At 37.7% G+C, this 24,283-nt stretch overlaps 1 protein-coding gene across 6 annotated transcripts in view; it reads left to right on the top strand.

Moving 5' to 3' along the window:
* The window catches only part of LOC121644736 (microtubule cross-linking factor 1), a 91,946-nt gene that overhangs the window by 11,749 nt on the left and 55,914 nt on the right, over nt 1–24,283 (top strand). The gene's annotated exons all lie outside the window — the stretch shown is intronic.

The raw sequence follows: 24,283 nt of genomic DNA, 5'->3' as shown, positions 1-24,283 counted from the left end.
TACTACTACCCCCATGAGTTAACATTTGCAACATCATAACAAGGTTGGTCTCAGAATGATGTGGATGTGGGGGCCTGGAAGGAGGATTTGTGGGGTGGGGGATAGCCTGGCTGTGTGCCCTGTGACGGTTTGCTGTTAGGTTGTGCCATGGATCAGTGAGGCTGGAGACCAGCTTGCACCAGGCCTGGGAAGGGATGCAGGCCCGCCTCAGATAACAATCCATTATGCCTAGTTTTTTTTTTTTTTTTTTTTTCTCCAGTTATTTATTGTCATTTGCTCTCGGATTATATTTAGTGTGTTGCTTTCTAATGACTCCCTCCTTTCCCAAGACAGAAAACAGACACATTACAAACATTGGTATACTCACTCACTCTTACAGAGGCCCCCTCTCCCCACTTACACACACCTATAAGCTGAGGTAGCACAATTGACTTATTTCAGTATGTATATAAATCTTCTTTTATTTTTTGGGATACATGTTTCTCTTTGCTTAAAAAATAGCTGGATGGTTGGGATGGCTTCAACTAGTTACTGTGGTCATATCTATGTATGTTTTCAGTTTCATAGCCTTTAAAATATCAAATATTAAGAAATTAAATTTAAAACCACATAAGGTCCGAACTCGTAATTTTTTCTACATCCTAAAATAATTTGAAGTGATATAAAAACTAGTACTGTTGGACAAATTAGTGTTTGAATCAACAACTAAGTTGGCAAAAAAAAAAAAGAAAGGCATTATTCCAGTGAAAATGTGAGTTTGCGTCAGTCCGCTGATATATTTTAAATTACAGATAGAGCTGATGTTTCAGTCTCCCAAGAAAATCTGTTAAATGTATATTTTCTCCATGTAACTAAAACACAGTAGAATAACAATGCATTGTTGGGAATTCATCCCATTTCCTTGAGCTTTTGTTTCTGGCAATAGGAATGTGGCATGAGGAGGATTGTGGTCCATGAATTGTAAAAGTATTTGTTGTGTATGTATTTCAAATTCTTTATCTTAACCATTCATGGTTGAGAGGGAAATAAAAGGCATGGGTCTTGAACATGCAGCACCTTGCATAAAAGCCTGTGGATTAACATCCTCTGCCATCCTCTCCTTCCTTTCTAATAAATAATTGTCTGTAGGCTCTGATGCATAAGAGAGATGAAAAATGAATGTAAGGATCTACGTAGCAAGATGTGGATTGTGGATGTCACGTAACAAGACATTTTGACATGTTGAACATTGATTTGATCACATTAAGATATGAGCCACGTCTTTAAGGGAAAACCATTCAGGAAAAATTATTATTATTATTATTATTAAACAACCTTTATTTATACTGTCTTCCATCGTTGCTTTAATAAGTTCTGTCATCTGATTTGGTTGAACTTTCTGGCTTGTTTATTTCTTGTCAGAATCTGTACCGATTCATGCATGAAACTACTTCATATGAGCTGAACTCGACAGCTGTGCTGGTGGCTGCTCTGTACGAAGATAATCTGCTGCAGTCCATTCAAACTGTGAGGTTGGAAATTTAGGAGTTCACAAGTTGGATTTTCCACTTGCAAAGTCAAAGGAATCTCACCAACATTAAAATCCAACATATTATTCCTAGCAAAATGAGAAAAAAAAGGGTGAAAGCTGCAGTTCATATGATCATTTGCATCAATCTGTAGCAGTAAAATCTATCTATACACATTGATATGATGTTTGCAAAATACCAAGTAATGTGGTAGATCTGACTTCTCTCTGACTGAAACTCACTTATTTTCTCTAAATGTACTGCACTTGCACAAAAAGTCACTTGAACATTGTGTTATTTGTTTGTCTGCTACCAAAGTCTTAGTAGGAGACGTCTGCGTTCTTAATAAGTCACGACGCTTGAGCGAGCGTCACTGCAGACATTGTTAGTTTCATGTCAGAGCAGCTGCCTCGTGTTTCCCTCTCGTGCCTTCCTCATCAGAAGAAGCACCTCCTCATCCTTTTGTTCTCATCTTCTACTCACCTCTCTGTCATGGCTTCCCCTATCTTCTCCTCTGCTGTGGTTCCCTGCTGTAGGAGTGTAAAGGAATCTCATTGACCTAGTTAATATCTTGTGTCTGACTCCACCAATAAGAAGAGGAGCAGGCGTGAGGAGAGGGGTAGCACAGGGACTCAAAATCTGCTGCAGTGACACACATCCACATGAAACTCATCACACAGCCGCTATGCAGTTTGCTCAGAGTGGAGTAATTCACCGTTTATGTAACAATGGTAGCTTCTGTTTTAACGACACCAAATATAACAAATATTTTGACTATAAAACAAAAAACATGGAAGTTAGACTGAGAATAAGTTTTTTTTTTTACTCTTAAAATTAATATTTTGAAGTAGAAAATGTTTAACTTACTAATATTTCTCAAGCGACTCCACGATGTCGTTACAAAACATTGTAGAGGTGACGATATTGTTCTCTAGACAAACACCAACACAAAGCAAATGAGGGCAAATCATCAATTCTGGATGAAACCCTGGGGTGATGTGTTACAACTCTGAAGCGCTGCCCTTTGAAGATTAAAACCCATGAAAAATGGAATTTCTTCCCCTCGCGGATGGGTTTTTCTGATGCACGCGGACATGTTTGGCAAGTGATTTAATTTGCAGTAGTATCAAAGCTGCCACTTCAGAAATAAAAAATATCCTGAAGCAGTGGCTTTGTGAGCATCGGAGTTCATCTTTTAGCATCTTCAAACAGGGACATATTTGAAAGATTTCAACAACATTTTTGTGGTTATCTTGAACACAGTCTCGGCTTGTATTTTACACCGTTTAAAGCGGCACACTATCAAAGCTGGCAAAACTCCATATTTATTTAGCTTCTTATATAAAAAGTCTTTAATTTGGTCTTAGTAGTAAATTTATAGTAAATAGTAGGATATAAAGTATATATAGTATAGCTGTAAAACATACAAAAGTGGATACGATTTAATCAGTGTTTACAAGGTTTACACATTCTTACATTTTTGATGGAAAAACAGCAAAACCTGGGATATTTTTCTCTCCCCATTATAGAATGGTTGAAATGTAAATATATTGCCACTTTTTGAGGAGCTGGAGTAAATGTTTAGAACTCAAAATAGACTAAAAAAAAATAAAATAAAAAAGAGTTGATAAACGAACCCTGACACAATAGATTTTTTGGAGCATGAATTGATTTGCTGCAGAATGAAGTAAAAATACCAGATGAATGAGAATAAAAACTAATTTTTTGGTGGGAAACTTGTCGAAAACACAGCTTAGATGCAGAAAGGTGAAGTCTGTATTTAGGCAAACATCATCTCATTGACTCTCAGTGTGCTGTTCGGCTTAACCCACATCTGAAAACAGCAGAATTCACTGTTCAGAGCTTGGTGTCGTGGATTCTTCTCCTCCACACCGTAACAAATGGTATTAGCAGTCATATTTTGGGAGGTTGACACAGCTTGGCAGGCTGTAACTGGCTGATTCAGTGTGTTTCTAAGCTCTCCTCCAAACATCAGGAACAGACAGCCCATCAGGAAAACAGAGCTCCCAGTCGTATGCAGAGGCTCATCACCTCTGGTGAAATATAGTCAGAAAAATGTTTTAGGCTTCGCTAAAGATTGTGAAGGAGAAAGGATGTCGGATTTGAACTGTGCTGTTTTGCCAAGTCGACTGAAAGGGCTGGAGCTTCAACGTTTTAGCTGATGAGCAGGAAGGGACAGTCCTTATTATCAATATGTAAATTAACAGAATGATGATCAAACTCAGATCTTGAGGTCAAAAGACTATATGTGTGATATGGTTATATGGACATGATAAGGGGCCAATAAGTATAAAAGTTAAGTATTCCTTTGAACAGGAAGTACTGATTGAGAAAAATATAATGGTAATGAACTGGATTTATGTAGATTTTTATGTTGAATCCATTAGTCATTCATCCACATTCACACATTGGTGGTGTGGTGGTGTTATGGCTTTTAGGTTTTTAATGTTCTGTTACATGATAGAAAATAAAGCAAGAAAACATTAAAGATGCTCAAACCAGCTTTTGGACTTTTTTCCTTTTTAACACTGAACTGATGTACTTGATTATTATCATTAAAACCTGAATCCACTAAAAAGAATTTTCCTTTATCATTCAATTCCTTTTATCAAACACTTTTTTTTTTTTTTTTACATGTTACATTTTTCATTAGGCTGCCTCAACATTAATAGCAGCTTCTTATGAAAGACACACTGATCTGAGCGCCAGTTTTTATTTCTTTCATCACTAAATAATCTAAGCTCAGTTACATTATTTGTGTCAGCCTGCAGCCCTCCAGTCAAAAACTGTGTATCCCACTGTTCACAGATGAGACTGCAGAGTGTGTGAGGAGTCAGCGAGGTCCACCAAAGTCTGCTGGACCTCATCTGAACCAGAGACCAGCTGAGTCACAGAGCTCATCACAACATCCAGCTTCCTTCAGTAGAACATTGCTCTTCTAATGAAAGAAGATATCAGTTATGATTTGGTCTCTTTTTTTATAGATGCCAACTAAAATGTATCTCCAGACTGGACTGGAAACATGCAGCTCTCCTGAAGCTGACTTATATCCATAAATTCTTTGCAGATGTAGGTAAATTTATCTAAATCCAGTTCACATTTAATCAGACTTGTCCTCATGCATAATATAACTAGCAAAATTGTCCCTTTTTCACGTAATTTTTGGGGCAGCCCATCATGAATGTTGCTTAATAATTGCAATCATCATTCATTTGAGGTTGTGTTTCAGGCCACTGGATGTAAGCTCAATACATGTTGCTGCTCAAAACTCCACTATATTAAAATTCTCAAAGATTTTGCAGCTTTTTCCTCTGAAAACAGCTGGCTGCTGCGGGCAGAAACCAGTTTTATGAGCACTAACCAAACAGCAGATTTGTGGACCTCATTAACAGAACAAATAACTAAAGATCATAAAAGAACCTGCAGATCTGTGTCACATTCATCCAATACAACATGCTGTATTTTGCACATTTGCCCTTTTTTGAGTATTCGAAGACTACATGCTTTTAACTTTGTTACATATCAGAGCTATGCCTGGTCAAGCTTGTAGCATCCAAGCGAGTCCTCCATCAAACCAAAGTGCTCTTTTTCAGGCAGTATTCTTGGACAGAATCCTCTGAGTGTTTTCTCCTTTCAGGAGAAGATGCAGCACTTACTTGAGAATTGTAGAAATCTATAGACCGTGCTGGTCTTTAGTTTGAAGTAAAGTGTTCTCATGGTCTTTGGGATTGTATGTTGCATGCACACAATCATGGTTAAATGATGACTTGAGCAACACAGACACTCACCTGCCTGCAGAGCATGTTGCACTCCAAGTGAATGTTTTGTGAATCTTCTTCCATCTTCTTCCTCTTCCTATCACCTTGATTTATGTCATATATATATACAGTAATGGCTTTGTACTGCTCTGTCATAGTGCATCTCACACTGTCAGTTTATATTTAAGCGTTCATTTAAAATCTATGCTAATCTTTGCTGGTAACTGTCTCTGTTGCCGCGTCTGTCACTTCATATTTGATAAATTACAGAGAAATGGGCTTTTCTTTCCAGTTTGGCTTAAAAGCTAAATGTGTTTTGAACACAGTCCACAGTGTTAATGTCAACTGATTTTCACTGTAATACAGTCAATCAGATGTTAGAAATGCAGCCAGTTAAGATAAAAAGTGGCAGAAAACCTGCAGTTTTTTGCAGCTGAGCTACAGCAGAAGACAGGTGTAACAAGATACCTTTAATTGAAAATCATCTCTATCAAATGGTGCAAAAACAATGCAGAAATGGAGAATATTGTGTATTTGTTTGCTCTGAGTGGGTCTTTTATATGGACAAACCAACTTCAGGATGTTTACATTCCAACTGCAGGATTCCTCCAAAGTATTTGGTTACTTACAGGCTGTACTATAAACCAAAACCAGTTAACCAAACTAACACAATATTGGCCAAGTCAACTAGTTCCTGTGCTCTTATTTTAAACTGTCCGATTATTTATGTAAATAAGGATATTAAATCAGATTTAGGCTAAGCTTTAACATTATTTTTCTAATCTATACATTTCCCTCTAGACCTATGACCGCTGTAGCTTCATAAATGCTTTTCTTTAACCAGTAGTAGAAACCACCATCTGAGCTAACAAGTCAGGTAACGTCTCGTTACAAGGTAATGAGTCTGCAGATGACTCTGCTGCCACCGAAGCTCAGAATTTATCTTATCCAACATCCTGTGGCAGCTTGGTAGTCTTATGGGCTTTGATAAAAGCATAGTATATCACTTGTCACTTTCCTCCTTGATTGGCTCCCCTCCTGTCATTTTCCATTCACAAAGAAAACATGTGTTCAGACACATAGGTTCCACCCTCCCCATCCCCCCTATTACCAGCTTACTGTGAACCTTTTGAAACGCACAAGGCCACAGTGAAGCACTAGTGGCAGAAAGTGGTGCGGGGGCTGAGACCGACCTTATTATCAGCCAGCTGGACACTCTTACCCCCCATTTTTCACCCTCATCCCCCACCCTACACCCTCCTCCTGTCACAGATGAGAATAATGCCCCGTTGTCTGCTTCCTATTATTCAGCAGAAGAAACATGGACGGTGCTCAGAGGGAAAAAACCAGACAGAAGTTTATGATCACAGGATAATAAGGTTTTATTTATCTGCGCCTTATTACCATAAACACATGCTCAGTGGACACCAAATGAAGACCCAGACTCTTCGTTTGGCTCATGCTGATGATGAATAACATGAAGTGGCTGCAGTCCTGAGCTACATGGAGGGAAATAAGCTGCTGATAAAGCCTTAATTAAAGCCCAGCAGCCATCTTGAGAAGGTTGTTTACAGAGACAATTAAATGTGAAACAGGCTGAGTAGAATTATTGTTCTCTGCTGTTAGACATGAACAAGATTTCATAGTGTCGTATGTTTTTGAGCTCACCACATTTTTCTGTCTAAATTAACAAAAACACTGACAAACCTTTTTCTGATGAGACGTGACAATTTCATTGCTAATTTCTCTTTGCATTTAAAAGCGTTTATTATTGTTATTAATCATTAATAACTGTCTGTATTTTTGGCTCCATCTGCTTTTCAACTTGCCAACTCTCATCTACTTCATGAAAATTTTACCCTGCGTAGATATAGGAAAACCTCCAGCTGCTGATGTCCATCTAACATGTTTCACACCTCCAACTCATTTGTAATTCGAGTTCATTTGAATCCATTCAGCCAACACTGCAGAATCACAGTTCCATTTATTTCTGGCTAGAGGTAACAGATAACTGCACATTAACCGTAAGATTACTGAGGCAGTTAAATCTTTGCTGAGTTGGCAAACCCATTTCATCTGTAGTCAAGACCTTTATGACTTGAAACCAAAATGTTTCCTCACATTACATCTGAGACAGTCATATGGGATTATTTTCTGTATAGCTGGATATTTTCCTCCTTATTCCATTAAAGTAAAGAACAAATCAAATCAAATTGCTGTTATTTGTCACATCCATGTCATAAATGATATAATGAGCAGTGAAATGCTTTGTGCACCTACTCCAGATGCTTGAACACAACAGGAAAAAAAAAGAACAAAAACAGTATTAGATGTGCAGTGAAAATGTAAATATGTGTCAATGTCTGTCAGGGCCTGAGCAAAGAAGCTCTTCCTCATCCTCTCTGTATGAGCCACCAGGAAGCAGGAACGTCTCCCTGAAGGCAGCAGGGTGAACAGTCTATGGCAGAGATGAGTAGGTTCTTTAAGGATTCTGGTGGGGCTTGGTTCTGCAGTGTTTGTTGTAGATGTCCTGTAAGTGGAAGACGGGGGTCCTGATGATCCGCTCAGCTGAGCAGACCTTCCTCCTAATGGCCAGAATATTCTGCTTGGAGATACTCCCCATCCATGTGATGGTGCCCTCTGTAAGGATACTCTCCACAGTGCAGGTGTAAAAATTCTTGAGTATCCTGATCAGGAGTCTGAAGTCCCGCAAACATGTCAGATAATTTTTGACCAAACATGGTGTCTCAAGCCATTCTTCTCATGCTAATTTCATCCCCATCGCTCCCTTTGTTTTGGTAAATGAAATGTTTAATGGTTAAAGTTTAATTCTCAAATGTTTGGCTCACTTATGTGGTAATATTTGACTCACAAATGAAAATAAAACAAATATGGACGCCTCTGCTCCCTTGCTAATAGAGTTCAGGACAGGAGGACTTGCATACTTTAAAAAGTTAGTAGAGAGTTGTTTGTTAAAACTGAGGCTCCATGAGCGGTGCTGAAGTGGCTCAGTTAAGGAAAAGTACTTCAGTGGGCTGAGTTTCAATGAATTTTATTAGCTTTGACAGACTTTTTGGCTGTGGATTAAATTAAATTCTGGTTTCAGCCCTGTCATGGGATTTGACAACAACAAAGCAATTCATCTGTTGTGTTGGACAAAAGCATCTGCCACATAAAAGCATGTGAAGATAAAATAACAGCAGCTTTATCCTGTAAGTCTCCCCAGAAAGATGAGTTCTTAATCTCGGCTGCACCCATTGGTTGACTACAGGTAATACTCGTGAAAAAAAGAGATGATCCCCGCTCTTTACATGTGTGAGCCGGTGATATTTGCTCAGGCGGGAACAGCTTGGGAAATGTAGTATCTCTTAACATTTGTTATTTATCAGAATTATGGTGCCGGAGGGCTCATCTAGCGCCTAATTCTCCTGATCTTATCCGTGTCCTCTGCACATCATGACAAGTGCAGAGCAACGTCAGCCTCTTTACATAGCTCCCTTACTGGCTCGCTGCCAGTCTGCCTTCCCAGAATACTCGGCGGACCTGCTGAGGAGCTCGCAGGCAGATGACACGGCAGCTCTTCCCTCCTCCTGGCTTGTCTGAGCCACAGTGTCATTTATAGCTGTTAGTGTTGCTCCACAAAAGAGTCGGCTCCGGTGACACATCAGATTTTTATTATTTTTTTAATGTTCTAAAGCCTGACACAGGCTTGTGTGAACTGCCTGTGAGATTGCAGTTTTCTTTTATTCGTATGTGATCTCCAGATAGAGCTACACAGTGAGTGCTTCTCACATTTTATCCTGAATGGCCTCCTTGTGTCACCTGTGTCTCCCTTGGGAAGAGTTAGCTGAGTGTACTAGTACACTCTCACACACTCCCACCTGGGGGCTGCCCAGTACAGCCTCATGTCTTCACTGGGGGCTATATGAATGTAGTAAAAACTGATTCTTTTGTCCTGGTTTCATTCAAACTTAAATTCATATCAACCATTTGGGCAAATGTTGCTTCTTCTTTTTTGCTGTTGTTGTAAAGTTCTTTTGCAGCTCACTTACAGAACCACATTTTAGCTTAAAAGGTTTATTCTTAACTATTTTTTGCTTTATTACGAGTCACAGGCAGATTATTTTTTTTTTTTGTGAAACTATGGCTAAAACATTAAATATTTCAGCATTTTAGGAAATATGTTACTCATATACCTCCTTTTACTTCAAATTCATGAGTCTTAAAAAAATTCTTAAAAAATATATTGATGAGTAAATTAAATGAGAAAAAAATGAAAACTATTTTTAAAATTATAAGATAAAATACAAATGAATGTAAAATTATTACATTTCCTAAACTGAAAGAATATAACACCACAAAATATTAAAACACAAATCATCACCAACACTAGCATCATCATCATCACAACATTCAATAGGCTACCATAATGAAGACATAGAAGAAATACACCAGGCTGGTTGTTGTGCATGATTTGAAAACAAATGAAAACAAATGGCATGTTTTGTATTAACACAGTGGTCTTGCAATATTTGAAAAGTGTATTAAATCCAATATTTTAGCTGGCAGATATCGAAGCATCGATTCCAAAGTATCAACACGCCCATCTCTACTTTACACCTCTAACAGAATAACACACCTAATTCACACTAAACTTCTACCTGTGTATGTTGTTCCTAACTTTGGATAAAAGCACCTTTTATATGACTAAATGTAAAGATGAGCTTTAAATGAGGGGATTGATTCTCATGTTGGCTCATCACTTCCAGTTGGCCAAAAGCTGCTGAGCTGAGAGGGAACTAAAGACCTTTAGTCCAGTCATCATTAATGAACGAAAGCTGATCAAGATGGACACCAGTGTGGTGTGTATTGTGTTAGCTGGTTGTACACTTTCTTTTTGTAACCTGGCAGCACATTTGCCAAATGGATGAAGCACAAGTGTGTGAGCACATCAATCTCTACGGGGATATCTGCTGTCTCTCAGTGGGGCTCCCAGATGGCACAGAACTCATGGAGGGAGATTTCTGCAACAGCTGCAAAAAATGGGGCTTTCTGCACTCACCTTCTGTACCGTTACTCTTTTGTGGGGCAGTACTAATAGTCAAGGATGGTTCAGAGCTTTTTATATTCTCATAGGTTGTGAACACATTGAGTTAAAAGTTTTTCAGGAGCTCAAAGCTCCCAATGTGTACTTTCATCAAGAAATGGTTACTGTATTTAACATTTTATTTTTTGCTTTGTATTCAGTGCAGTGTAATTATCTCATAGGGATTGTGGAAAACGCTGATCATGTAAAACCTATTTATTACACGGCCACTAGTTTATTTAAATGCATTTCACTTCTTACTTGCACTTTGATTATTTTCTCACATCCAGACTTTTTCTCCTTTTGCACTGCTGAAGGAGCTGCACAGAACTATTGTTGTAAACCTGTGCAATGAAAAGGTCTTTTCTCATATCTTTCTCTTTTCTTCTATACAAATGTGAATAGGGCAGTATGCAGAGTTCAACTCTATCTGAAAGTAACGTTTTAGATTGCATTTAATTAAATATTCCCAGCCTCAACCCACCATTAGAGAAAAAATGACAGTGGCCTCTGAAAACATGACATCATATTTTATTACATTTGCTTTGTGCGCTGTGGGCTATTGTGGAAAAATACAGTAAAAAGGTGAAATGTGGCAAACTGAAAAGCAGAAGATTTGCATCATCTGTGAAAATAAATGTCTCATTTAAAGGCAACTAAAACTCCCTGCTACGAAACAATGGAAAAAAAAAAAAAAAAAGAAGAAAAAGAAGAAAACTTGTTTTTCTATCAGGACAACTTCCGTTGTAGCTGTTCTAGTTTTGGGTTGATCACATTTCTACTTTTTCCGTGTTCTTCCACCGCTTACCACGAGTCGTTTCTCCTGACCAGAACCACCCATCATCTGACACGGGCATTTGTTTTGGTTGTGTTGAACCAATGTGAACCTATATTGTCCTTTGCGTTGTAGTTTTTTTCTTGTATTTGGTTCACTTGAAGCTAACTGAGAGCTACGATGTGGACCAGAGTTTGCTTCTTCGATGCAAATCAGACTTTCATTTATTCATCCACATTTCGCCAGACACACCAGTCTTTCAAAGCAAATGAAGCCACCTATAGTAGGACTTCCTCACGCTAGCTTTTAATGCAGAGGGTGCTGGTGGGATTTCTCAGCCTTCATGTCAGTTATGTGCACGCCACAGACGGTCCAGATGCTGCACTTCGTATTTTTTAGTTCCACCTCTTTCAATCCTCAACATGGTGTTAACAACCAATAGTTAAGGAATCAATCGAGAATCGTCCACATCTGCATCATGATGTGTCTAAAGATCAACTTTTCCACACCACTTTATTTTTCTGCTCATGAAGATTTAATTCATCTCTACCAATTTGCTTAAAATCCTGCTCAATTTAAATAACTTAAATTCATCTGTCTATTGGCTATACCAACTTATTTCAGTGCATGGGATTAACACTTTTTTACTTGTCACATGTTGATTTTTGTTACATAAAAAGATCTTTTCAAATGTTTGTCAGAAAACTGCAACAAATGTGACTCAAGTTATTGTGTTTAATTTAGAAATGAGCTGAAACAAGTTTGTGCTGTCCTGTTGGTTGAGTATAAGTGATTAATTACAAATAGTATGGTAAAGTCACATATCAAGACAAACGCAAACCAACACCATTTAAGATGCTTTCCCATAATTCAGCTTTAAATTAGCTTCAGTTCTTTCATGTTTAAAATTTAAAATCTCCTACAAAACTGGTGAAATGTGTGTTACTTTCCAAACAAATTTATGTCATTAGTCACATTATAGAAACACTTTTCTGACATTTTTGACATTAGTCTCAAAGCTGGAGATTCAGAACTAGGTCCTATTTGTGATGTGCCCTTTCTTTGTATCCCCCTTTATAACACAAATACCAGCCCCCTGTTCCCTCCTCTGGCCCTCAGCAGCCTGTGTGCACTGCTCTGTTAGACTCCACCACCAGCTCTCACAGTGACACTGAGCCACAGGCAGACACTGCCAGTTCTGCACTTGTCAACCTTCCACATCACGGATGGAGCCAAATCAGCCCAACAGCAGCTCAGTGATCATGACGGCTGCATCCCATCTGTCAGCTAGCACTCTAAAGTCAGAGTTTGGTGGAATTTCAAGCAATTTCATGGCCTAAAGATCAAATTTTACGTGGCAGCATGTTGCAAACTTATTTTCAGCAAGCAAAGGTTAGAATTTTTAGAATGCATGGTATTTAAATTTTATGATGGGTGTTAACCTGCTGTTTAAATCAAAGGCCCGTACAATTAAAGATGTTCAAAATGACATTTTATGGAGATACAAAAATAAAAAATAAGAAAGAAACTAAGTAAGAGCTCATACAAACTTGGACACAACTATAAAGATTCATACCCTGAAAAATAATCTTTGTCCAGAACATCAAGAGCAGCAAGTGTTAATGTAATTATTACAAGTCCCTGTGTCAAAGAGGCCTTAGTTCTTTTTTTTCAGGTCAGATTTTTCGATTTTGCTGTCTTAAACCATTTGTTACCACGGCAACAAGTGATGGACAGCCCAGCCAGGCGATGGGTCAGTAGTTACTGTGAGAAGATTTGCTGCCTTTGCTGCTGGTTTCAGTTTCTGACTGGGAGCCAGCACAGACGACCACACTGTTAATTACCGGATGTTCAAAAGTATTTGTATTGAATTAGCTTGATATTTACTTTTTTAGTTTAGGTGATTTGTTTAGTTCAATACAACATGCATCCACAGAGATACAAAGTGAGTTTCCTATATTGCATTAAATTCTATATCATTCTATAACAATTTTCCAACCTGATTTCTGCATACAGGTTACTAACACGTGGCAATAAGTCAGGAAGTGGAAAGCACAAAGTTTACAAATCAAACTTCGCTAAAAAAAGGTCTACATGCAAGGTTCTGTGAACTATTATAGTCCTACAATTCATTCAGTGTGGATACATTCAGAAGTTCCTTTTTTCAATATTATAAGAGCTGTAAAATGAAAGCATGTTAGGGGCCTTTATCTGTCTCTAATTATTCTAATATGTTTTTATCTTGACAAAGATAACACTAGATCCCTGCTGCCTCTCACTCTGCTTTATTTAATCCCTCTTTTTCTGCTACTTAAAATTCAAAGATTCTGCAGAAAAATTATACTAGGGCAGAACTTTTAATTCCTGGTCAGTGATGCTGATATAATGAAGGAAGCTTTTCTGCTTCTTTACACACTCGTCTTTGGAGCTCTAACTAAGAAAATGTATTCTAATAAAAAGGACTTTACCCTGCCAGTGTGTGTCAGGGTGGGAACCTAAAGTGGAGCTGATTGTAATTATACAGTTCAGAGAAGCTAAAGCTGCTAATGGCAGCGCTCACTGAAGTGTAACCTCCACTCCTCTTCTTCTTTCCTTACCGTGGGATCCGCAGAGTCAGCACTTCACTTAAGAGATCCCACAACCAGTTTGAAAGCAAGTGAAGGTATCATGTATGTAACACACACAGCATTATTGATGTTGCATTACATTATAACACTTTACTGCTACTGCTTTATAAGCATTTTTCCATGGCCTGATTGAGATCTTTCCTTTATCCCGTTGTCCTATTTTGAATGAACTTGGAACGTAAAGGAATTTTTTTATTGGGAAAATAAATCTCTAATTTTGCCTTTAAGTTGTGCCACCCTCATGTCTTTGGTTTGTGCCAGTTGGTGGAGGAGCTTCATGTTTTCCACACGCAGCATGCCAGGCCGTCGGGTTGTTCAGGCAGATTTGTAAAGCGTGAGTGAAAGCGTCAGTGACATGCCCTGTGAAAGCTGTATTGTGCTTCTCGAGCATGTTGGCTCTCAGACGGAGGTCAGGGCCGGCTTATTGGAGAGGAACATTGTAGGAGTGACCCTACATCGTTCACTTCCTGCAGAAACACACACAGAGGCATGCTATGTACCTGCTACTTTACAGGGTGATGTATATAACCTGTGCATGGGTCGCTATAGCTACCAGTGGCAATCCCTGAGAGAATCCTGTTATTCTAGGACTATAAAGGACCTACAAGTCTCCACTGAGAAAACCAGGAATTGCTACACTGCTAACAGCGTGTACATAACACCCGTCAGTTTACAGCTGTTGCTTCAACGTTGCAAAAACAGTAAGACTTTACATAATATATAATACTGTAGACTTGTTTCTTTTTTCTCCGTATTATGTGTGTCAGCAAGTTATTTTTATGTAAAGATCTGTTGTTCATTCATAATTTGATTTATATGACAAATTACTGACGGAAAGTCATTAATCCAATAATCAGATAATTAGATTTATATAGCGATCATGCATCAGGTACCAGAAGGTCATCACATTTTAGTCAAGAAACTGAAAGACTTCTTAACGATTGGTTATATTATGTCTTTATCAAATTATCTTTCATTTATATTTCTGTTTTTTCTAGAAAGTAAATCCAGAATGTTATTGAGTATTGTAAAACACATCATTCAGTGAAGCTTTTATGGATGAAAACACCCTCCCTGTACTCTGTCATCTAGAAATATTGATTTAAGAATATTTATACACTCCCTCAGGCAAGAGTCGGGGTACACCCTGGACATGTTGCCAGTCCATCACAGAGAAACCATTCACACTCAAACAAGCTCCAAGGGAGCATTTAGAAACGTCTTTAAATGATCTAAAATGTTTTAATTCACTCTATTCTATTCTATTTTATTCTACAGTCATTTAGCAGATGCTTTTATCCAAAGAGACTTACATTTGAGAGTAAAAACAACACAACACAAGCAAGAATTCAAACAATCAATCCATTTATTATTGATATCACCATAATAGTAATTTCCCCCCCTAATAAACTCAAGATTGAGGCAAGGTAAGTATATTTTTGTAGCACATTTAATTTACAAGACAAATTAAAGTGCTTTACATAAAATATTTAAAGTCCTACAACGGGGTGCAGAGGAAGCATTAAAAAGTACATTAAAAAACTTTAAAAAGAAATAAGAGAAAATAAATGAAGACAGAAATGCATGAAAAAGAAATTACAGTGTGAGGAATAAACTGTTCTTTATAATAACATTACAAGAAATTTACAAGAAAATTCTTTATTTTAGATGATGATTGCCTTACACATCCTGTATTTTCTTGGGAGCACTGGTTGGGCATTTCCTCTGAAATTCACATTACTTGTACACAAGATGCAATATGGAAGTGATGAGTGGAAGTCGTGTAAAAGTGGGGGCAAATGTGACCAGATATCCAACATCCTCAGTTTAGAAGCGTTAGATACCATCTGCAATAGCACTGCAAACGCTTTTTCTGCCTCCTTATTGACTTCATGTTCATTGTTTACGTCCTGCTTCTCCAGACGTTCTACGCGATCTGAGTTTGGTAATAGGCATAGTAGCCGTGCAAGTATGTGAACAATTATGGTGAAATTGGAGTCGGATGCCTGTGCGAGAGTGAGGTTAAAAAGTGAGCGTGTTCTTAGACTAATAACAGCAGATGGTTTGTTACACAGAATCATCAGGGAAATAGAAACCATTTAGAAAAACACCACACACTTTCCAAAAGTACCCAGCAGGTGATTGTATGAAGCATCTGGCAAGTAGAAATCCCAGTGATTGTAGTCTTGTGAGAATCAAACTGGCCTGCAAGGTTAAAAATCTATTTATTTGCTCAGTTTTTGGCTTTATAAAAGGTGATAAAGAATGCTAGTAGGAAATGACACCAAAAAGCCTGAAATCAGTGGTGAACAAAGGCGATACTGTTTAGATCAAAAGGGGAATAATTCAGAAAATCAAAAACATGGAGCTTAGAAATTTTGAAAGATTTAATCTACACTCGGTCATTAAATGCCACATCTTTCATATCATACAATCATCTAACCACATTTTTAGGAAGTGTTTATTTCTGCAGCTTTAAGATGACTTTTTAGATATTTCATGCCCATTATGACAAAATATGTCAATTTTTTAATTGCACCAATTCTGTTCATGTTCTTGCCGTCATGTGAGCATGCTTAATCATGTGCAAGACATCCTCTCTAGAGCTTTGCTCCTGCATCCAAAAGCAGTCTGAGAATTTCAAATGAACTTTAGAGGTGGAGACAAATCTCTGGACGGTCATTAATTTCAAGATACGGAGGTGGTAAAAAATGCAAGACTGCTTACAAGATGCTCACATTCACTTGGGATGCCCTGACATTGGAGTGCCCTCAGAGAGTACTGCAACCAGCCTGTCTCCCTTCCAAATTTATGCACCCAGCAGCAGGGATATATAAACTGACACATGCACAACCTCATAACCTCATTCACCAGGACATCCAGACAAAAGCACAGACACAGACACAAATTCACAGATTGCAGGAGACTGATCTCTGCAAATATTCACTCCTGTGCACACACATGCATGTGAAAATCTTAAGTGCACTCCACACTGCTGCAGCTTTCTAATGTAATTTTGATTGGTTTAAATATGAAGCAAATATCACTGCTGTTGCCTTACTGTAGCCATTCTGGGTGGATTGTGCACAATTTTCAACTGTGAATTGTATGTTGATGCTTTTTGTGGCTCATATTTGGCTGATGGCGCACATCCAGATGCAGTATATTTAGACTACTGCAGGTGCTGCAAGCCAATGATTGTCTGTATAAATATAACACAGTGCTGTAAATCCTGATGTAGCAGGAGCTCCAACTGAAAACACTTTTGCATCTGAAAGTGTTCTTGGATTGGTGAAAAAATTAAATTAAGTGATAAACATTTAAATTTGACATTTAAATGTTTTCACTCAAGAGTGTATGCTGTATTAATTAATTTATTGAAATGGATTACAGTCGCGATTGAGAGCTCATTCATCCAGATCTCACTAATATAATCTGCCACTAAACATTTCAGAGCGACTTATCTCTGAGCTCTCCCGCCGGGTGAGCCATATTTATTCTGTTGTGTTGGAGTCTTAGCTTCCTCTGTCAAAGCTGAGAAGGGGTTTATCTGCATCCAGCGGCCGCTCCTTTTGTGCTCGACTCCCCCTCTCCCTTGCCAGCCCCTTCATCCCGCCCACTTTCCCTGGTCACATCACTCCTCCTGTTAAATCCCATTACCAGAGCCAGACGCTGCTCTCTGCACCATGCTACACTCTTTGAGCAAAATCATAAATAGGGCAAGCTGTTGAGCACAGATGCATCTAGACTCTTTAACTGCTCTCGTTCCTTCTCGTCCTCCGCCCCCCCAAAATGTTTTTATTCTCCCCACTGTAGGATTTTTGGGTGATGTCACTGTGTGATGTTATCTGGCGCTTGTTCCAAAAATGCTTCAGTGTCTTACGTAAACAGGCGTGTCAGTACACACTATTCTGCTTTTTTCCACTTCTGAACACTCCAGTTTTCCCAAGATGATGTTTAAATTTTGTAGCCACGTCTTTTTTTTTCTACTCTGATATGTCTCATCTAATGACTGTGGAGAGTAAATTAATTAACTCTAAGTGCTTGTTAAACATAAACTTACTGTCATACACATTATGCTCTTCCCTAATGTCACAATCTTAATGCTTTACCTCTGCACTCCCACACATTCAACCTCATATACTTGATTGACTGAACTTGATTCTTTGCTCTTAACCCTATAAATCTGTATCTTGCTCTTAAACATATTTTTAAAAAAAACATTCAAAAATAAAATTTAATTAATTAATTAATAAACTGCACTTATCTCCTCTAGACTGCAAATAATCTTGTATAATATATTGATAACACTACAAAGTTTATACAGTTTCTCTAAATGAAAGAAACATTGTGCAACTTGTTGCTGTTAGCATTACCTTGCTTGTATAACTTATTTAGCTTGCATGTGTTCAGATATAACAAAGCACATGTTGGGCTGGATGACTACATTTGACTTTATTGAATCTCCTTTTTCATTTTGTTGGTTGTTTTTAATAGTGATTGTTTCTATATGTTAATGAAGTCCTCTTGTGAAAGATGTTACCGTAACAAAGTTTATGGACTCGCCACAAAATAAAAGAAGCATCATGTTAAGTACGGTAACAGCTAAATTGTTGCTGTTAGCTTAGCAGTCAATGTTACTTTGATAGCTTTAGTTATATGTTCATATTTGTGGCAAAAACACACTAGAACAGATGACTGTATTTGTTTTTGTTTAACATCAACTTTCATTTTGTTTGTTTTCAGTACTGGTACTGATGATATGCTAATGAAGTTAACTTGTGTAAGATGATGGTGCTCTTATACCTCCTTTCACCTATATTGTCCATAGAAAATACCAGCACTAACTGCAAAAAAAAAAAAAAAAGAATTTTAATTAATTTAGAAAAAAAAAAACTTGAACATTTCCAGTTAAACATGACCGACTTGTATGCCGACAATATCAAGCAAGTTGAGATTAAGGAACCTCTTCCAGCTGCCACTGAAGAAATCTAAATGTCCTAAAATGGTCTTGAGGAAATTTTTCTATACTTTCATTCTTGTACAGCCCCAGGCAATTAAAAATTAAAATTTCAGAGAGATCTTAAGTTATTTGCTTTAGGACTCCATTCTCAAAGAATAATTTGTGAATCTGAGACGTCAAGGAATCCTGAGAAAACTTTATTGTTTGATGCCTCGGAATGAGAGCATTACATATGCAGAGGAATTATAGAGTTGTTTTGTTTTTGTTTTTTTTACTTTTTTACTTTCATGTCAGAGTAATATAATTATCACAGCTTGATTGAAGTTGCTGAGATGATTTAGTGGCCTTATTTGTGCAAATAAACGGGTATAGTATGTTGCACTACTAGGCGATAAAACTCTGAAGTCATGAAAATGACTTTTATATTGTCTGTTACTAGCAACTTAAACTGTATTAAGTCAGTGCAGTATATTACATGCTGAGAAGGGTGTAGTGAAATATCAGTGACTATCTTTGGCCTTGAAGTATAAATGTGCTTCCTGGCTCAGAGTGCAGAGATGATGTAAAGCTGGAGAAAGGGAAATGGAGCAAGCTACTGAACAGCATTGGTTTCTTGCCAGACTGGAGTCAGAAATATTGCACTAAACCATCAGCTTGGAAACAATAATGTATTTTTAGTGTTTTTTTAATCCCCAAACTCCTAATTAATCAAAAAAAAAATTCTCTTTAAACACCTGCTTTCCACATCCAGTCCTAAATCTTGTTCCTACTCTAACCATCACCTTGAAATGAAATCCAAAACAAGATTCAACCTTAACCTCAACGTGCCCTTAAGTTGACTCAAATCCCAAGTTTCTATTAAGTGAACCCTCAACTGTAATTTTCACCTCAAGTAAGAAAGACCTTTGAAAATATTCTCGGGGCCTAAAGGGAAATCACTTTGATGATATAAAATTCCAGCTGGAACTCACAGGGATATAACTCACTAGTGGGTGCACACATATAATATTGGTCACTGCATTTATTTGAGGCGTCCCTTGTGGGTGACATGCATTAGGCCAGAATGAAAGGAATAAGACGTGGAAGAAGGAATTTAAAGGAACACAGGAAAGAGGGGAAGAAGTTAGATTGGGATTAGGGGGTCCAGGAGGGAGGTACATAAGAAGGCTACAGAGGAACAGTCAGAGCCCACAGCGCCCGCTTCGTTTAGTCCTTGCAGAGGTACATCAGCGTAACTACTGTCCACTAATCCTGCAGGCTGGCAGAGGCTCAGAGGAGTTAAACCAGCTGCACCAGTCCTGCAGCCGGAGCTGTTTTCCAGTCTGCGTGGCGGCATGAACCATTACTGGCAACTCATGCTAACTGTGGAGAAGTGTATGTCTGATGCTTGTTGTTTTGAAGGATGAATGTGGTTCATGTTAAAAAAGGAGTGTAAATGTATTTCACAGTAAATATGTGCATGTGACAGAGTTGTACAACTAATCTCACTGGTTGAGTCAAATTTTAATGCGTGCAGCGGGAGGGATGCTCAGCAGAAAACACTGCTGTGCATTTTGGGCTGCAAATGTTTTCGTTGCAGATTAATCTGTTCATTAAACGAAATTGTCTAAACAACTGTTACCAAGTAATGACAGTAAACAAATAAACATGAGCACAGCTCAGTGTGACTTTGTTTTGCTGTTTAGTATCAAAAGATGACTCATTTTTTCATTGCCTAATTCTAATCTAATGTAAGAAGCTAAATCATAATTTTAAATACTTGGAATTGCAAAGTGTTTGATATTTATGTTCATCACATTACAGCGATCTATCAAACTAGATACAGATTAAAGCATAATAATGATAATTTTTCCAAACGGATTAATAAAAACCTAACAAACATTAAGTTAAATGTCTTTATTAAGCAGTGTGTCTGATGTAGTGAGGGGCTGTAAACTTTTTCCAAAAGGCAAAATCCAACTTAAGATGATATAAAAATATTTAAAATTGAGACAAAATTTTCATGCACATAATTATACTGATGCATTAAGTCTGACTTAATCTTGAAAAAGAATATTTTTTTTCTTTTTTTTTTTATGTGAAGGTCTTTAGAAACACTTTCTCACTAGCTCGCTTTTCCAGAGGGAGCAGTGCAAAATAAGATGAAATGCTTCAAGAGTTCATTTGGAGCTCAACACTACAAGTTTGAACATAGAAAATAAATAAATAAATACATAAAATCAGGAGGTGTGTTTGACATCGGCTTCTAGAAGCTGCCTCATCAGCTATATGTTTAACACAATCAAACCTCAAATCAAGCAGTCTTCAAACTATAATGGCAGGAGAGCAATGCAGGGTTAAGACGAGACTCTTTCAAGGATGAATAAAGAGAAATGACACTGTTTGCACCTCAACGTGCTGCGATAAGATGCACACGCACCATCTGTCACAGAGGTCCAACTTTTAACCCTGTCCTTCTCTTATTGCCCTGTTTTTGTGACCTTGCTTTTTTAAAGGCTAATTTTACTGGTGCTGTAGTGTAGCTAAATAGTTTACTGACTAATTCTCTGCATCTAAAACAAGCATCCTTCATATCAAAGTTTTAAAGCGTAGCTGCTGCTGAAGGAGGAAACAAAGCAACAGTCTCTACATTTTAGTTGCGGCAACTCTGCTGCTATTTTCTGGTCTATTGGGTAAATACATTTAGTATATTAGGTTTTTATTTCTGTTTCTCCTTTATTAAATTATAAGGTCACTGTAGCGGCTTCCATACATCAGAGAAAGGGAAGTGGAAGCAAACTGTTGAAGTTTGGCTTCAGTAGTTTAGAGGGATTAAACCAGGCTACAGGTGTGTCATGGCGGTTGCTTAACAAATGCAGTGCAAATCATAGTGTGGATGGCCAGTTGTGGTTTATTCCCAATATTGGAATAAAATAGTTAATATTCATTTATAGCTTAAAATTCTTAATTAATGCTAAACCGTGCAAAATGAGTAAATATCAGCATGAATACCAAACAGGTCTGGAATATTTAAATGAATTACAACTAGCATTTAAAGATCAGTTCACATAACTGTTTGTGGGTCAAAACTCAAACCGTTCATTTAGTTTTTTCTCAGTCTCTCCGTCTCTGTGCCCACTGTTGACTCACGTATTAACGTATACATACAATAAACAGGGATCCCTGGTTATAGCAGTCGGGGGCTCTGAGGAGCTTTGCACAAAATGCCGTCTAATCCTTCGTCTCCCTGGAGAGATTAGCTCCGTCACCACTACTGGGAATTAAACCATGACTGGTGTGGAGTTGCTGATGCAGGACCAGAAAGAAGAATGGTGATGCAAAGCGGATGCAACTGAAAAATGACTTTAGTAAAATATCATTTGCAGTCATTTAATAAAAAATATCTAGAGAGATATATGTAGAGAAATCTCTAAGGCCAAAAGAGGTGCAGTTTCACTCAAAGTAAATAATTTTTCCCCCTGCAGCTGTTCCAACTTCTGAAGAACTGAATGTGACAAGTTAAATTTAGAGTAAACAAATATGTTTACCTTCTTGTTAATAGAAAAATCTATGCTATAATGAGCTCAAACACACAAAGCTGTAACTGTGACCAAGCTGTAATCCTTTAACTGATTTTAGGCATGAAAAACACGATGCAACAAAGAAATGTGTCTTGTGTGAATTCTAGATGCACAAAGCATACAAAACAATAACAAAAAAAAATTTAATTTAGCCATTACAAAATAGGTGGCAGGAATCTCTTTTGCTACCAACAGCCGTGTTTTGGTGCTGTCTCTAAGTGGGTGCTACCCTCTTGATGCAGAGCCAGTGACTGAGTCAGGGTTCATTCCTGCTCTGGGTAAAACAGGTTCCTCCTCACACTTTCCATCTGTCTAGCCATGAATGATTCACGCCGTCCTACTGGTCTGTTTAGGATGGCAACAGAGTGTGTTCAGTGAACTTTTCTGTATGCGGAGTGAAATAAGAGTGAGGCAAACAAAGCATAGTGTGTGTTAAGGAGCAGCAGAAACACTCATGATTAATATTCTGTTCATCGACTATCAGTGGGGATCAATTCATTCAAATCTGAGTTATTTATTCATCTTTCAATTGGCCATTATGGGCAAAAACACAGTTCACTCGTCACAGTATACAACAGGGTAAATCAGACTTAAAGAAAAACGAAAAACTTTCATTAATTTGCAGAAAGATTTGAGTCCAAAGCTGATCTTCCTCCTTGAGGTTCTAAAAGACAGTGCCGTCTCACCTCAGATGGTTCATCTGTTTTTACTTGTGTTAGCTTTCAGGTTTTAATTTAAGGCCATCTTTGGGTCATTAATCACCTAAACTCATAAACTAAAGTGTAACAAAGGTGAAATTTCTCAGGACAGATGTAAGGACATTATCTATGTCTGGTTTATACATAGAAGGTGCTGATCAGTTCTGAGGTGTATGCTAGAGTTTTATTTTGTCTTTTGTTTTTTTTTTCTTTCTTTCTTTCTTTCTTGCAGTGTTTTAAATGTTTGGTTTTTTTTTTGTACATTTAAAAGGTTTGATGGAGTTATGGAGAAATTATCTCCTAAAGAAGACACTGACTTTGCAAATGCATGATTCAGAAAATTAACCAAATTAAAAAATGCTATATTGTTAACAGGAAGTAAAGAAAATTCACACCTTCACCTCCAAACAACCCTGTAGCAACCCTTAAAGCCACATGCTGTTTATTGGCCATCAACACATTCTTAAGGTTAATTCAGTTAAATTCACTGAAGCTTATGCATATAGCAGTTCACAACAGGTGTCATCTCGAGATACTTTAAACAGAATAGATAAATCCAATTATAATCCAATTCCTTGTAATTCAGTTCAGTCCTTTCATCGTGATCCATTTCAGTCTTTATCAGCCCAGTTCATTATAGTTGTATTGTTACAGTTGGAGAAAAATCAAATTCCCTAGATGAGGAAGCTGATGGATTGTGTTTAATCTTCACTCAGACTCGGTCCCCATTTCTGAGCATGCACGGGCTGGCCGGCAACAGGTTACGGGATATCTTGCTGCTTTTGTTCACAACATACAAACTAATGAAGCTGCAGCCATAAGTGCATTTAAATATTGTGTCTGTATAATCAGAAAAGGTTTTTACAAAGGGAGAGAAACCAGAATGATACATTTAATGAGAAAGCCACACCACCGTCATTCTTCTGTTTAATCTTCAAGAAGATTAAATAATCAGTTAACAAAAACATTTATAATTGCTTTGATTGTTCAAGTTATTTATTAACCTAAATGTTAAGATTTTTTTAATAGCCAGAAAAAAGGAAATTGCTAAATACCTTTTTGTTTAAGTTGTAGGTCTAATAAATCAAGTTATCACAAGTGATTAGAGGATTTGACCTTCTTAGCAAAAGCACATTGACGTACGAGTCTGAGATAACTCGGAAATATTAATAACAAGTTATGCCTTTTAGCAAGAAACCCCGCTGACCACCAACACCTTTAAATAACTCAGCAGTGATCCGTCTCTGGAAGCAGCTTTGCAGTTTCCGTTTATAGAGGGGGATTTCT

This window comes from Melanotaenia boesemani, chromosome 8 (genome assembly GCF_017639745.1).
Source record: "Melanotaenia boesemani isolate fMelBoe1 chromosome 8, fMelBoe1.pri, whole genome shotgun sequence".
NCBI lineage: Eukaryota > Metazoa > Chordata > Actinopteri > Atheriniformes > Melanotaeniidae > Melanotaenia > Melanotaenia boesemani.
The sequence above is the reverse complement of the archived record's forward strand: the minus strand, read 5'-3'. Positions and strand labels throughout refer to the sequence as shown.